Source organism: Chinchilla lanigera, unplaced genomic scaffold, assembly GCF_000276665.1.
Source record: "Chinchilla lanigera isolate Chin_1 unplaced genomic scaffold, ChiLan1.0 scaffold00022, whole genome shotgun sequence".
Taxonomy (NCBI): Eukaryota; Metazoa; Chordata; class Mammalia; order Rodentia; family Chinchillidae; genus Chinchilla; species Chinchilla lanigera.
This window is the reverse complement of record NW_004955423.1, coordinates 24,373,095-24,388,510: the sequence shown is the minus strand read 5'-3', so window position 1 is coordinate 24,388,510 and position 15,416 is coordinate 24,373,095. Positions and strand designations below refer to the sequence as shown.

The window sequence follows — 15,416 nt, the reverse complement described above, 5'->3', positions numbered from 1 at the left end:
TCCAATCAAAGATTTAAATGAGTCACAATAGGGGGTATGTAAACAGTCAGTTAATGAAATGAACCATGAAAATGTGATAAATAGTTCCAACATCAACCACACTGTAGCTTCTACCTTGTTTTTCCTTTCTATAGAGCAATGAGAAGAGGAGGTCAGGTGATGGGTAGGCAAAGTGTTATCACCTCACTAGAGGCTTTGGCGAGTCCCCTGAATTGTCAGTCAGAGGTGTGACTGTATGGATAAGAAAAAGTCCATAAATCAAAGCCTATACCTGGGCTAGGGATTTAGCTCAGTGGCACAGCGCCTGCCTGGCAAGCATGAGGTCGTGAGTTCGATTCCCGGTACCAGAAAAAAAAAAAAAAAAAGCCCACACCCTTATTTCACACATAAACACCATAGCTTTTAGCTTAAAGTGTACTTTTCTTTATTTTTAAAAGTAATTGTAACAGTTATTTGGTGGCTTTTTAAAGATTACTAAAGGGAAATTTTTTTTAAAATCTGGTTTAAATAGAATTTTTAAAAAGTTAAAGAAAAATATTAAACATCAAAGAGTAACACAACTGCCCAGAAATAACTGATTGCTATATTGTGTGTTTCAGTATAATCTTTTATGCTTTGTATGCACAGGTATATAAATCTATTGCAAAATACGAATCATTCTGTCTCTAAAACTTATAACTTGCCTTTTTCATGCTGATGGTCATTTTAAGCTCGGGGCTGTAAGTTTGGTTGACTTAAATATTTACAGCCTTTTAGAAGACACAGACGAGTCAGTGCTGCCCTAGCCTCTATCTCACCTCCCCAAATGTTGCAAACTGCAGATAGTATGTCCTTACTATAAAGCAGAGATAAAGGTGAAGAAAGAGAAAGCTCAAATCGGTCAAATCTGGATGACTCTAGCTGCCAGCATCTTCAACTCATTTTCTTGAACACCATGGAAATGCACGACCTCTACAGGGAGTCAAGAAGTCCACAGTCAGGGCAAGTTCCCCGGCAGCATCTTTCCAGTAACACCAGGCCCCTCCTTACTTCCACTTTTCCATTCAACCACCTACAGCAACAGCTGCTTCCTTTTTTGGTGATGTTCCCAAAGCCACACCCACTACACAAAAGAGAGAAAACCTGCTTTTGTTTCTCAGAGGCCACCTGCTTAGACAAGAGGTTCTCAGCTAGGTGGGACTATAACCACCACAACCTCACAAGAGAAACTTGGTGGTCTATAGACAGTTTTGTATTTCCTGACTGGGTGCAGGGCTATTAGTGGCATCTAGTGGGCAGGGACACTGGTGCAAGATTGCACTTCCCTCAAGAAGCAAGGCCCAATGCAAAATGGCAGTAGAGCTAAGGCTGAGCATTCTGTGTTAAACTAAAGCTTCATGTGACCAAGAACAGGTCTGCACCCACCAGCACAGCTGCAGCACTAGCAGAGTGCCTACCACAGAGCAGGAGGGTGGTAAACATCTGCTGAAAGAATTGGTGTGATAAATTTGATCCCCGGGATGTTCTGTGATGTAGACAAGGTCAGTGTCCTTATCCCATTTTGCAGAAAGAGATGTTCAGGTTCAGAGAGATTAAATGCCTAACCTCAAACCAGTTACAGAATGAAGATGTAATTTCAGCTTCACTAAGAACGTCCAGTGTGTTCTTTTCTCTTCTCCTTGCTTCTCTACCAGCATAGATCTTGGGCTAAGACTGCCTCCAACCAGATTCCGAAGATGAACCTTCCAGCCGCCACAGTTCCTAAGGTCAAGTCTCCTTGTCTACATGTGCCCTCTCTCTGGACCCAGGACCAAACTCACGTTGCCATCCTTAGTGGAGTCTGTACTCGAGAAGCTGTTTTCCCTGGCTGTGAGCCCCTGGTGCTAAAGTCGTCTTGTTCTGTGCTGCAGGATGAAGCCTCAGCTACACCCAAGACTTTAGCCAGAGGTTTTTGATGTTCTGCTCTTGATGAATCTCCTGTTCCACGCTGCTGGAAATAATCTGGTAACTGATCGTTTAAATGATCCATAGTTCAGGGAGGCAAGGTATTCGTTCTGCTGCTTTGAATTTAGTGATTCTTTCCCATAACAACATCCTCATACAAAAGCTTAGGGGAGTCTCCCAGATCTGAGTTCCTTGCAGACATCAAGGATTTCATAGTGCCTGGATTCAGAAGAACTATCAAGACAGGATTGCTGAGAACAGAGATTGAAGCTCAAGTGTTTCAGCACCCCAATCTTCACAAGAGACTGCTGGTATGATAGGATAATACACATCCACCACACTTAGCATGGCAGCAGTTAAGTAGGTGCTTGCTTCCTGTGTCTTTGTTTACCCTTGGGCTTTTAAATCTCCATTTGTTTTATGGTGAAAAAGTAGAGTTTTGGGTGATGTACACACCCTGTTTTTAGTGGTGTTGATGGGATGAACCTTAGAAAAGAGTCTTATAACAATCAATAGGCTCCAACTTTTACCTGTATTTCTCTTCATGTTTACTGGATAATTCAATGATTATTGCAGTGTAGTTGCTACTACTTAAAGGAGAACTTGGGAAAAAGAAGACAGCTTCTTTGAGTGGTCATGAAGACAAAGAAGGTACCAAGAGCATTGAATCTGTTGGCAAACATCGATTGAGGCTGTTTTGTATGACGCTCATGGAGGGGATAGGAAAAAGTAAATGTAAAGCTAACATCAAGTTACAGAAGTGATAACAAGTTACTACCTCTCTCCCCAAGCATTTCAACCAATACGAGAGGTGCAACCAACTACAGAGCGGTGGAAATGAATTGTAAACAAATTAATACAAAATAGAGATAGGTATCGGCTGATTTCATTTGAGAAGGTTTCAGAAATCAGACCAGATGTGAGATAACTTTTAAAGGATACACAGTGTTTGGGCAGAGTGGGTTCCCAATAGGTTGTCTGGACTACTTTGCCACAAAGAATTTGTTTATAGGATTGGAAGTTGATTTACTTGTTTCCAAAACGTACACAACTCCAGGAAATGATTCATCATTTCTTAGTATATTCTTTTTGAATTGAGATTACAAAAAAAAATCTCCTTTTTTAAAAAAATCATACTTTCAAGGTAAGCTCATGTGTATACAGTCACACACATGGCATAATGATATCTAGGTCTATGATGGTGGTCGCTCAGATTGTATCACCTAGTGACACTGTAGTTTTCTCAGTTCATAGAAAGATGTTCTATGATGTTCTCATGACAAAGTCACCTAAGGACACATTCTCAGAAAGTGTATCTGTTGTTCAGCAGTGAATGACGCTGTCTCCCATCCGTCATTTCCTGTGGTTCTTCCCACCTAGTGCCTAGCGACTGAGTGACTGTTTACCATCAAGGAGATCACGAGGTAACAGTTCCAGTCTGTGGTTCTGAGCTGCCTCCAGGAAACTTGCAAATCACTTCCTTGTCCCTGTGTCCTCTGTGGCTCTATCTCAGTGGCTTTGGTTTTACACCTTTAACCTCAGCCGTCAATGCTTCCACTTCACCCTATGCCTATCAATCTCTCTCCTTTCTAACCAGTGATGTCTTTCTAAAGCTCAGATTTGGACGCACCACTACCTGATTTCAAAATCCTCGCTGTATGTACCAATAGTCTCCAGGGATGTGTACATTTGTGGATTATAAAAATATTCTCAAGGAGAACCCAAGCAAGAGTAGTTTTAAAATAATTGATTTCCAAATATGCAACTTCTATTTAAACTTTTTGCCAAAACCACTGTACTTGAGATGTACCTGTAGTCAAAGAATCCTCGGCAATTGTCTTTTCTCTACTTAAAAAACAAAAATGAAACAAAATGAAAACCAAGCAAATAGCACATTTATTCTGAATTGCTTTGGGAAATTTCTCTTTTAAACTCCTGTGGGGTACCAAAAAGGAAATAATTTGAGATATTAGTGGTGAAAGTGAGTATCTATTATGAGTGGGTCATACATTCTATTACAAATTTGGGAAGTCGTGCATTCCTTGTTTGCAGAAATTAAAGAAAATAACGCAAAATGCTAACTAGTAAGCAAAGTTTGAGAATTGATCACTCTGTAGTTTGTAGACACATAACTGATAATGAATTCCAAAAACAAGAACTGAGGGCCATTGCTATAACACAATGTCATTTCCATCCACTTTAGTTTCCTCAGAATGACATTTTTAAATATAAAAAAGAGGGATAAAATTAATGCTGATCCTTGACCCATTCAAATAAAAAATTAATATTTATCCATGGATTTTTTTAAGAGAAGAAAACACTAAAAACTATGACACAAAATTTCAAACCAAGGCAGAAGGAGGGTAACAATGGTTAGTACACTGCTTATTGTTATCTTCAAAGTAGTTGCTCAGATTACAAGATACAGGCATGAAAAATTGATCACATCCATCGATTTTAAACTCACATTTTAAAAGACATTATTCTTTGTATTAAAAAATTCAGTGTCAATAAAATTGTAATGCTTAATATTTTTTGAAACATTTATGGCTAACCAAAGAGGTTTGCTAGCCAAATATGTTCGTCGTTAATTTGGAAAAATATTTTCATGTTTCAAATTCACTTTGAATTTCTGGTATTTACATAAAGAATTGAGAAATAATCTGGTGCTACTAAGATAATTGCATTGATTTCTATCAAGAAGAAAACTGAAGATCTAAGATTCCAAAATTTTCTTTAATGTCAAAAATATTTTTAGGAAGCTAGAGGGAGTGGTCAACTAAATGCTTTCATAAATAAAAGTAGTTACTAAAATCACATTCTGAAAGAGACACGCTGCTGTGTGACAGTGGGATTTCCTATAAATGGAAGGATGATTTCCATAGTCTACCATCTTGGAAAGAAGTCAAGTCCTGGGGCAAAGGAGAGGGACCACGTGGTGGTCTTTACAATTGGTTAGGGAGCATTTCTCTCTTTCTAATGGAGAGCTCATCTCCATTAGAGTTACTAGCTTGGCTAGTAACTGCTTGTATTGTCTCCTGCCAAAACTAACAAGGGACTGGCAATATAGCAGCCCAAGACTATTTCGAAAAAATATTCTTTTAAGCAAGTCCTAAGAACACCCTATTCATCAGAAGGAGCAACACAATCTTGTTCAACTTTTCAGTTCCTTCCAATATAAAACCACACATCTTATATAATGGGTTAAAAGAAGCAACCCCAGGCATTTCTAACTTATCAGAACAACTTTGGGGCTGGGGATTTATCTCAGTGGCACAGCACCTGCCTGGCAAGCGCAAGGTCGTGAGTTTGATTCCTGGTACTGGAAGAAAAAGAAAACAAAAAAGACAACTTTACTTCTTTCTTGAGGAAATGTCTTTCTGGGCCACAGTTTCTCAGTCTGTGAAATGGAGACAATAATAGTACATCTTTCATAGAACAGTCTGTGGGAATTAAAAAAGATACTAGATTCAAAATACTCAAAATGATGCCTAGAGTATCTTAAACACTCACTGAAGTGAGTGTTATTACAAGAACAATACCAGCACTCCCACATTCCTGACTTAGATTGCTTGGGAGTAGCTTTCAAGGCCTCTCATGTGGAACAATGTGGATCTTCATGGGGTGTTCATTTGCATAAAGACCTGCAGGAGTGATGCTGGGGGCCATGAACGGAGGGCAGCCATCTGACCAGGGAGCATCTGTGTTGTAAACTGAGGTTTTTTTATCTAGAGATACTTTTGATAAAAGAAATGATTTATGGTAGGAATATACACTTACATAGCTCACGAACAGAAAAGTACCTGGCACATCGAAGCAACAAAACTGTGTTTTTGGTTTAGAGACTGACAGAGGCACTTTAAATTTAAACCACAGAAGAGAGGAGACAACAACAGAGCCATTATCTCAAAAACATGAAATTGCAGTGAGTTTTTTTTACAGTTTCACAGAATAAGTAGCTTAGATTTTGGTGGGGAAAGAAAAACGCTCATATGCATATGTTGTAGTCAGGGCTTGCAAGGGAAAAGATATAATATAGGACACATAATTTATAGGATTATTTTATAGTAGTCACCCGAAGTGTAAAATACAAAAGAGTGCAGGAGATCTGTCCACACTCTAAAGACCCAAAGAATCCAGCTGGGGGCTGCATGAGTTCCCCTGAAGACCTGGAGCCCATGACAATGCCTCCCATGAGTACAACTAGAGGTCAAGAGCCCACCACAATGTCTCACACAAGTCTGTTTCATAGATCTGCGCTGGAAAGCCCAAAGGTCAGTGGTGGAAGCTAGACCATCTGTGCCAGCGGGATGAAGGATCTGTGCCAGCAGGCTGAGGGATCTGCACTGGAGCCAGGAAGCAACGCTCAAAGAAACAGAGCTTCCCTGAAAAGTATCACAGCCATCCTCAGCAACAGTGAGGTCCTAAGCTCCTCCAAAGATGAGAACAGCTGAGTTCACGTCAGGAAAGCCAGCACCATAAGCTTTCACCACCTCTTCCCCTCTAGTTCTCTTTTTACGCTGCTGGCCACAGCCCTCAGGTGGGCCCTCCACACCAGCACCACGCTGATTCAGTTCAGCTGGGTGCTACAAGTCGACCACCAGTTGTCAATCCACCACAACAACAACGCAACACACAAATTTAAGACCAGAAATAAATAAAAATACACATTTTTAAGTGCTGTACTTGATGTCCACATAAAATTTGAGAAACCTAAAAATAAATCTAATAAAAATGTAAGATTTTCATGAAAAATTAATAGCATTTTATTGAAAGACTTTAAAGAAGACTAAATAAATGCTCACAAGTTAGAAGGTTTGTGGTATATCACCTCTTCCCCCAATCAGTCTATAAAATAAATAAAAAAAAAAAGAAAAGTAAAGCCTCAACCAAGATTTTTGTGTCACTTGATGTAACTGGTTGCTTTGTCCATTCCTCAAAATCATATAATATATGAAGGTTTTAACATTAAATGTATTTGGAGACAGGGGCTTTAAAGAGGTGATTGAATTAAGATGAGGTCAGCAGGGTGGGCCCTGACCCCGGGTGGGCCCTGACCCCCTGCGACCAGTGTCCTTACAGGAAGGGGACATTTGACACAGTCAGGGATGGAGAGATGACAGGGAGACTCTCTGCAGAGAAGGTGGCCTGGAACAGATTCTTATCTCACAGCCCTCCAAAGGAGCCGGCCCTTACCACCTCTTGATTTGGACTTGCCTAAGCCACTCGGTGTGTACTTGTTATGGCAGCCCTAGCAATCCAACGCATTTGGGAGGGCTTTTCTAGAATTTTTTAGAGGAACAAAAGACCATGGGCTGGTAAGACCATTTTCAAAAACCACAACAAAATGAAACAGGGTGCTGTGGAAGACATTACTTTGATTACAACTTGTGTTAACTGAGGCAGGAGGTTTGGTACAGACACTGTGCCAGGCAGCATGCCATTGCTATCACTAAGAAAATGAGTTAACTGACTTCCAAGAGTGAAGGTTTATGTGGCCCCAGTTTGGGAGGTTCCCACTGATCACTGGGTGGTCTCTCGCCTTGGGTCTCTGACAGCAATGTTGGGGAACACATGACAGAGAAAACCTAGAAAGCAAAAGACAGAAAGAAGCCAGGATCCCCCAACCCCTGAATGGCACACTCCCGGTGACCTAGAATGCCCATAAGGTGCCACTACTGGAGGCACCCTCCCGCTAGTGCCACCCAGGGCACCAAGCCTTGAACACAGGGGCCTTTGGGGATGTTAATCCAACCACAGCAGAGAAGACAGGCTACCAGAGGTGAGTGGTGAGTGCAGAACAGAGCTGGGGTTTGAGGAAGCTCAGCAACGGCAGATGTTGGAAAAAGCCTCAGTAAAAGGCTCAGGGACAAGTGACATTATGCAGAGAAATGAAATGAAACTCCTCCCTCACATAACACACAAAAACCAGGGCCCACTGGATCGGCACCTACAGCATAGGAGAATACATTCAGACTGGCAGAATCTATTACTGGGAAGGATCTTTATGTACTCAGGGCAGGAAAAGTTTCATTAAACATGACACAAAAGTCACAGGCATGTAGAAAACACAAAAAACACAAGTGCATTAACACTGAACACACTTGTGTCGCTGCATAGCAGAACAAATATTTACAAGATATATAACCAACCCTAGAATTGTTCTCAAAATACAAATAACAATTATAAATTGTTTTACAAATATAACAAAAAACCAATGTCTAAAAGAGCAAAATATGAGTAGGCAAGTTTCAGAGGAGGAAAATCCCGATCCCAGGAAAATGAAAATCCAAGTCATGCTGCACACACACAAATGTAAGAAAGTCTGATACTGCCAAATGCCAGACAGTGTGGGCATGGGAAAGCATGTATACATTTTTTGTAGCACAGAGCCTAGATAGAATCAGTTGTGAGAATAAAGTGGCAAAAGTTAATAAATTTGAAAGTGATAGGTTTTTCCAGAGCAGAGAGAAGTAAAACAGAATAAAATGCCTTTGTTGTGGACGCGGAAAGGCCACAGGAAAGAGAAAAACGTGGCCTCTGCCGATCTCTCGTGGGGTCCTAGGTTAAATAGCCCCAGGCTGGAGGCGGGGTTTAGGAGGCGCACTGCCTGACATGGCACACCGGGATTGGGTGGGAGCACGGGGAAAAGGGAACAAGATATTACAAAAAGGGAAGTAGGAAGTTGTAATTAGACTCAGTGGAAGAAGGGTGGGGCTTAGCACATGGCCTTTAGTGGCCAGCGCCATATTAGCTGGATGCCATGGTGACTCAGCACCATACCACATGACCTGCAGCCCCATACTGGCTTGGGTGCCATAGCAACTCAGCAGGAATTACAGCGGGGCAAGAAACCAATCAGAAAGTAGCCCAGGTTTGTCTCAAACTCACAAAGATCTTCCTGCCTCAGCCTCCTTAGTCCTGGGATTACAGGCATGCAGCACCACGTCCAGCTGTGGCTTCTTTTCTTTAGTTTTTAATTTTGAGACAGGTTCCCACTAAATTGCCTAGGCTGGGCTTGCTTGAATTTGAAATCCTCTTGTCTCAGCCTCCTAGAGTGCTGGGATTCCAGGTGTGCCCACTGCTCCAGTAGGACAAACCTTTTCTCTAGTTGATTCTTCCACTGAACAATGCTTTTTGTTTCCTTCACGACTTGTTAGACTGAGCTTTCTTTCTTGTTAGCATGTTAAATGTCTGAATTAAAAAAATATATATTTTATGTCCCTGTCATCACTTGCCTTATTAGAGATTCCTCCTAGATTTCTACTTCAGGCAAACTGTTGAGTGGTCCAGAGGAAACCACTGGAAAGGGCTTAAGAAACACTTCGTCAGGATGTACTTGAGTCAGAGCCCAGCAAGGCCAGAAAAGAGAAGAAAGTGAGAAAGCAGCAAGATAATCGGAGCCCTGGGGCAGTTTTCACCAGGGGGCGTCTTCCGGCCTTCATGGTTCCCGTGGGGAAGCCCGGACCGTTACCGGAATCTGAGCAAGTGGGACGCTGGTCTGGAAGCTGCTTTTCCAGCCTAGGCCCTGAGGGAGGTCATCCTCAGCGACAATTGGGGGAAGTGCCTCTGGGAGGGAGACACTGGGGTGTTTGCCCTCGGGCACTGGCTGCCAGTGGGGAGGTCAAGGAAATAAATCTCCCAGAAGCTCTCAAACACAGCTCCATGGTCACAGGGCGTTGGGCAAAATTCACATTTCTACGGAGCCTCTAAGCTTCAAGTTGAGCCTGCGCCATACCACGCTGAACACACCCGATCTTGTCTGAATTTCAAGTTCCACACTTCAGTTGACTACAGCCCCACCCTGGGAGTATCTGAGACAGGGATCTGATGGAGCACCCAGGGGTCCTTCTGAGCGGAAGTCACATGAAAGCCAATGTCCACAAAAATGACACAGGTACATTTCCCACATGAGCTCATAGCAAGAAATCTTCTGAAGCAAGATTGGGCAAAAACAATAAGCTGCAGACTTAGATCCAAAAAAAAGAAAAAGAAAAAGAAAAAGACCCACAGCTGAAATTAACAGATAATATATTGTAAAAGAATGTGTAATATTCTGAAAGTATCAATGAGAACATGAAATATGGCTTGGAAGATATGAAAAAGAAAGCAAAACTTCTAGAATGAGAAATATAATGATCGAAATTAGAACTCAGCAAGCAGGCTAAATAGACAATTAGACAAAATGAAAGATAATTACAAAACCAGAAGCTAAAGAAATTTCACAGGTTGCATTAGGCAGGATTGTTGTAATTTTAGTCACGTTTTTGTTCTTGATTTCAGCATATATATGTAACTCATGGATCAAAAACCCATCATGCAAAGCAGAGAATACTTAAAATTGCATGCAAAAATAAATCACACAAATAGGTGCAGTTCAGCCAGAGCAATATTTTTGAAGGAAGCATGTCGAAAATGGTAATATTAGAAAATAAAAAGAAAAAAATGAAAAGAAAAAGAAGGGAGGTATAAAATACACAAAACAAGGTTTAAACTTCAAAAGGTAGAATGCACACAGGAGAATCAGCCCAAAGAAAACAGAAAGAAGAGGATTATAAAAACACAATGAAAATTCATTGAATAGGCAACAAAGATATAATAAAGTTCAACAATACAAATCCAGTAATATGGAGCAAAACAAATATGTAATATGTATGTTACATTTATCCCAGCTATTCCAGATTTTAAGTCTTAGCCAGTTAATTTAGTTGGATACAATATGTTTTAAAAAGAGGGAGAAAACACAGGAAACTGAAAAAATGGGGGAAGTACAGTCGATAAAAATAAAAAATTCCTGAAAACAATCCTTTGTAAACTAGGAAAGAAAGGGAACTTCTTTAATCTGATATGGATTATCTTTTTCAATCCTACAGGACAATACCATACTCAATGCAATGCTCAAAATGCCCCCTTTTATAAAAGGACAAGCTAACGCTGCAATAATGTGAAACCTCACAGAAGGTGAATGTGTCTGCTGTGGGCGGTATGCATTTTTAAATAACAGTAAATAAGCCGGGTGTGGTGGCACATGTCTGCAATCCCAGCGTTCAGAAGGCTAAGGCAGGAGAATCACTTGAGTTCAAGGTCAGCCTGAACTGCACAGTGAGTTCAAAGCTATCCTGAGCTACATATTAAGACCCTATCTTAAAAAAAAAAAAAAAAGACCACTAATAAAAATAACAGTAAATAGTTAAATTTTCCACCTTACAGTTGGGCATTATTTATGGGTAGCTTAGAGGCATATGTGGCCTAAAGTACCCTCCATGTGTTACTGTAATTTGGTTGTTTCAGGTGAAATATACCAAGTTAAACTTATGTCTCAATTTCGGTGCCTATGTTTTCAGAGCCCCCAATCAAAGCTCATAACCTGAGAAGCATAAGAAAATTTGAGAAGAAAATGGGACAACATATTGGAACTCTAGCCTCTCAGTGAAACTGGAGATGCCGTTTACTGTCACTGAATAGCAACCCAGCACTCTGGTTAGTAGGTTGAATTCAGGAAGTACATGGTCCACCTTGGAAAACCTTTCTTAGGCTATTGGAGTGCGTGATGTAAAGCGTACCCTCTCAGAAGTCCTGCTTGCACAACTGTCTTCATGGTTGCTTCTAGAAATGCTATCCTTAGGTTAAAACAAAAACTTCCATTCTGGCCTCTGAAGACCAACAGTACTGGGCTCAAATTCCAATACTTCTTCCGCGCTATTTGACCTTTGTAACTTGTTTCTTTGTAAGTGGGGATAACGCCGCCTATGCCAGAAGGTGCTTTGCTGAGAAAAGAAACACTGCTTTTAAGAGCTCAGCGAAAGCCTGTCTTTCTTATCCGTGTGTGCTTCCGGGTCCATTTCCCCGGGGAAGCAGCCAGCCTTTGACATCCTACCTAAGCATCCCGGCTTTATAGCAGCTGTATGTACTGGAAGGCAGGCAGGAAGTCAGCCTCTAGGATGAGGACTCAGTATTAAAGGTGGAAGAGCGCCCTCCTGGGGACAAAATGGGCCTAGCAGTCAGTGTCCCTAGAATGTACCAAATGCAACGGGCTTGCATCGGGACCACGGGTACCACCTACATAACCGGCGAGGCCCGGAGCAGAATAAAGATATCGGGCTCCTTACTCAAACATTTTCCAGATTTTAAGGCGGCAATAACAGAACTTTAACCCACTCATGGGATCCTTTGGACTATGAGGCTCTGTGTTACTGGCCCATAGAGCTGGACGTAGAAGCTCTTCCCACCTTCACCCTTAGAGGAAAGATGTGACTCTTATTCCAGAAGGCAAAGGCTCTCGCAGAGCTTGGTTCAGCGCTCAATTTCAAAGCGAGGCTTCACGGAGAGGCGCACGGAGTGCCTCGGCTTCCCTGCCTTAGGTAACTGGGTCTGCAAATAGACTCCCTTTGCATTCTGCTCTTAGCGTGAAAGGTTCACACGTGAACCTTTTAAACCTACACAAATGAAATCGCCTTTAGAATTTATTTCCTTTTAAAGCAGTTCTTAGAGGAGCTTCTGAAAAACACCGAAGTTATAGTGAGGATTAGCCCTGAAGCCAAAAAAAAAAAAAAGTGATTAGAATTTGGAATGAGAACATGGAGGAAAGGGCTTCAACTCTACCCTCTTCCCAAATCTAAATGCATATTAAAGTTCAGCAGAGCAGCATAGTAGGAGTACCGATATTAATGTTTAAATTCTGTAAGCTTCTGTGCTCGAAATATTTCACAATAAAAATATCTTCAAAGACCCTAAACTGAAGTAATTACGCTCTTGGAGTATACTCTCAGGAATGGTAAGAATTTGAATTCAAGTTCTGCCGTGCGATACATCTGCGCCACCCTATGTTTGTTTATCTCCCTGCCCATCCGTTTGATTATAAGTAGAGAGCGCGACAAACATATTATCTTCAAGGTCTTTTTTGATCTGTTGTTCTACTTCTGTAAAACAGAGAACATGTTTAGAACATAACTTGAGCTAACTTACAATTCAGGGTTGTTCACTCAGTGTGTGTGACTGTGAATTGGCGGAGCGATCTAAGTTGTAAAACCTCAGTGAGCCCGAAGTCCGACTGAAGAGAAGGGATGAAAATATTTTTCTTATCCAACTTCGCTGCAAGGAGAAAACAAAACATCGCTGTTGCAAATACTCAAAACTTGTTTCGATTTTCAACCAAGAAACTTTACATTTCTCTATTTCTAAATATTTAGCTTAGGGTCTTGGGCAAATGTGAGCAAAGCTAAGATTCCACAAGGAAAGTACATGACTTACTCCCTCCTGTGGATAGCTTTAGCAGTCTTTACAGTCCTTTGACAAAACGCAGTCTTAACACAGGATGGAAACACACCAGCAGTCAGGACAGCTGGAGAAGGGGGCGTGAGCAGGAGGGGCCGGGGGGCGTGGCGTGGAGTGTGAGCTGTGTAACCGGACAGTCGCCACTCAGCACCAGTTTGTTATTCCTGCACGTCTGGTTGAGCTCAGTGTGGACGAGGCTTTCATTTTCCAAGAGAAGAGAGAAACCTGGACTCGTGCACTACCGAGGAGCTTGATTTAATTCAGAGTATTGGAGCTTTGCTGACTCTGGACCAAAGCGTGCTGCTTTTTATCTCAATTCCGAGGTCTTTGGAGGGGGACTGGCTGGGCTAACTGAACGGGGTTACCTCTGGCCCCCGGGCCTCACCCCACCCCACATGTGCAGGCAGTGTCGGCTCCTCGTTCGCTCTCACACGCTCCAGACGCACCTACGAGTGCGCTCTCGGTGACTTCGGAGATGAAGTGAAGCGTCACAGCCTGGCTGCTCATGTCACAATGTCGCTCCCCCAGTGACCGCGCCGTCCACCCTGCCTCGCCCTGCTTGCTCCCGGTCACACTGTAGACCTCGTCAAGAGTGTCACCTGCGGCCCAGCCGTAACCCCATCCACTGCACCGTCACTGGCCCGCTTCCACCGGCCCCGCGCATTTTCTCCGGCAGTCTCGCTCCGATGAACGGACCCTTTCTCCCGTCCACGCTCCCTGCTTCGGTGCCCACTCCTGCTTCCGGCTCGGTTTAAAAATTCCACAGTCGATATTTATAGCTGCTTAGTTGCACATATTCCATTCCTCACCCACCGCTCTCTTCATTTTACCTGGAGGCAAAACAGTCTGCCTGGTTCAACCCACGTGTGCACAGTTCCACGTCTGCTTCTCCGTTGAAGGTGCTGAGGGGGGAAAATTCAACCGTGCCAGCAGAAGTCACCTTAAATTCCTGCACAAGGCCCTCAAGCAGACCCTTCATGCCGCCCGGCATTTATTCCATATTTCCTTAGTTACTGTGGCCGTGTGTGGCAGTGGAAACTGGTTGTATGTGTGGACAATGATGGGGGAGACGATTTTCAGGTCAGAGCAGTGAGAAAATTATGAGTATTGTAAGTCGGTGAATTACAGTGTGGTAAGGAAAGATTCCGAAGGAAAAAATTAAGCACACTGCAGATAAGTACAATGCCTCAGCAAGACAAGAGGCTGTGTATGAGCCGCAGGCATGGTGGAAGCCTGCTCACCGGGGGCTCAGCTGGGAGCAGGGTCAAAGTCGGTTAAAGACCCAGCGAGGTGAGCAACACTGTTGGTGAACTTGTTCGTGCAGCTCTTGCACACACAGTGGCTCAGGCAGGACAACTCTGCAGGACGACCGGAAGTGAGGGAGAGGCAGACGGACGCCAGACATCCTGTGGCCACCTGGAGTGTGGGCTGGAGGGAGGGAAGGGGTTAACACCTCTGTGGATTTTCAATGTAGACAACACTCGCTCCGTGGGAAACGACGTTACCTAAGAGAACATCACCATAAGACAAAAGATTTGAACTTCGTTTTAAAACTTGGAGAGGACAGATCACACTTCAAGTTGGTTGGAACTGTGTGAAAGCCCTTCCAACACTTTAGAGCTAAGAGCAAATAGACTGAGAAGTAGCCTTTTAGAGCCTGACCTCGTCCGTATTTTAAAAAGGAAAGTATCCATAGTTAAATGATAACAATGCTGATTAAAATAATCACTTGGAAGCTGTGTCCAGTCATTTCTTATAATTCTACAGTTCATAACACTACACTGAGAGTCTCGGGGAGCAGAACCTGACCTTCTGCCTTTGTAACCCTGCATCTAGAAATTTCTACTAGCGCAGGCACTAGAGAAACATCCACAGGGGATGTGTGTGTTATTTCTTTTGCCCATACTGTGATGTCTGCACATTTGCTGCAACATTTGCGTCTTCTAATCTTCTGAAGTAGCTTTTGCAGTAAAGTATTTTTCATTTAGAGGGGGATGGATGTTGATGGATAGTGCATTGGGTTTAGATATGGGGAGGTCAAAGCACAGTCCCTGTGTGAGTTCTTCTTTGCTGACTGAGGACAGCAGGCTCTAAAAACCCCAGTAGCCCAGACTGCCATGGTTGAAGGTCCTTTCTTGAGTTTCTAGTGGGCACTGGCTTCCAAGGTGTGTCATCAGGCTCCAGAGGGGAGTCCCTGTGGTACTGCTGGTGGCAGTAGC

At 42.7% G+C, this 15,416-nt stretch overlaps 1 long non-coding RNA gene across 3 annotated transcripts in view; it reads right to left on the bottom strand.

Annotated features, from left to right (window-relative positions):
- LOC102020684 overlaps positions 1–14,926 on the bottom strand; it is a 58,915-nt gene extending 43,989 nt beyond the window's left edge. For all 3 annotated transcript variants that reach the window (XR_001234038.1, XR_001234039.1, XR_001234040.1), the window contains exons 1-2: positions 13,174–14,926; positions 12,889–13,014 (exon numbers count right to left, since the gene is read on the bottom strand). This is a non-coding gene — a long non-coding RNA (uncharacterized LOC102020684). The remainder of the gene's footprint in view (positions 1–12,888; positions 13,015–13,173) is intronic.
- Positions 14,927–15,416: the final 490 nt, after the last annotated feature.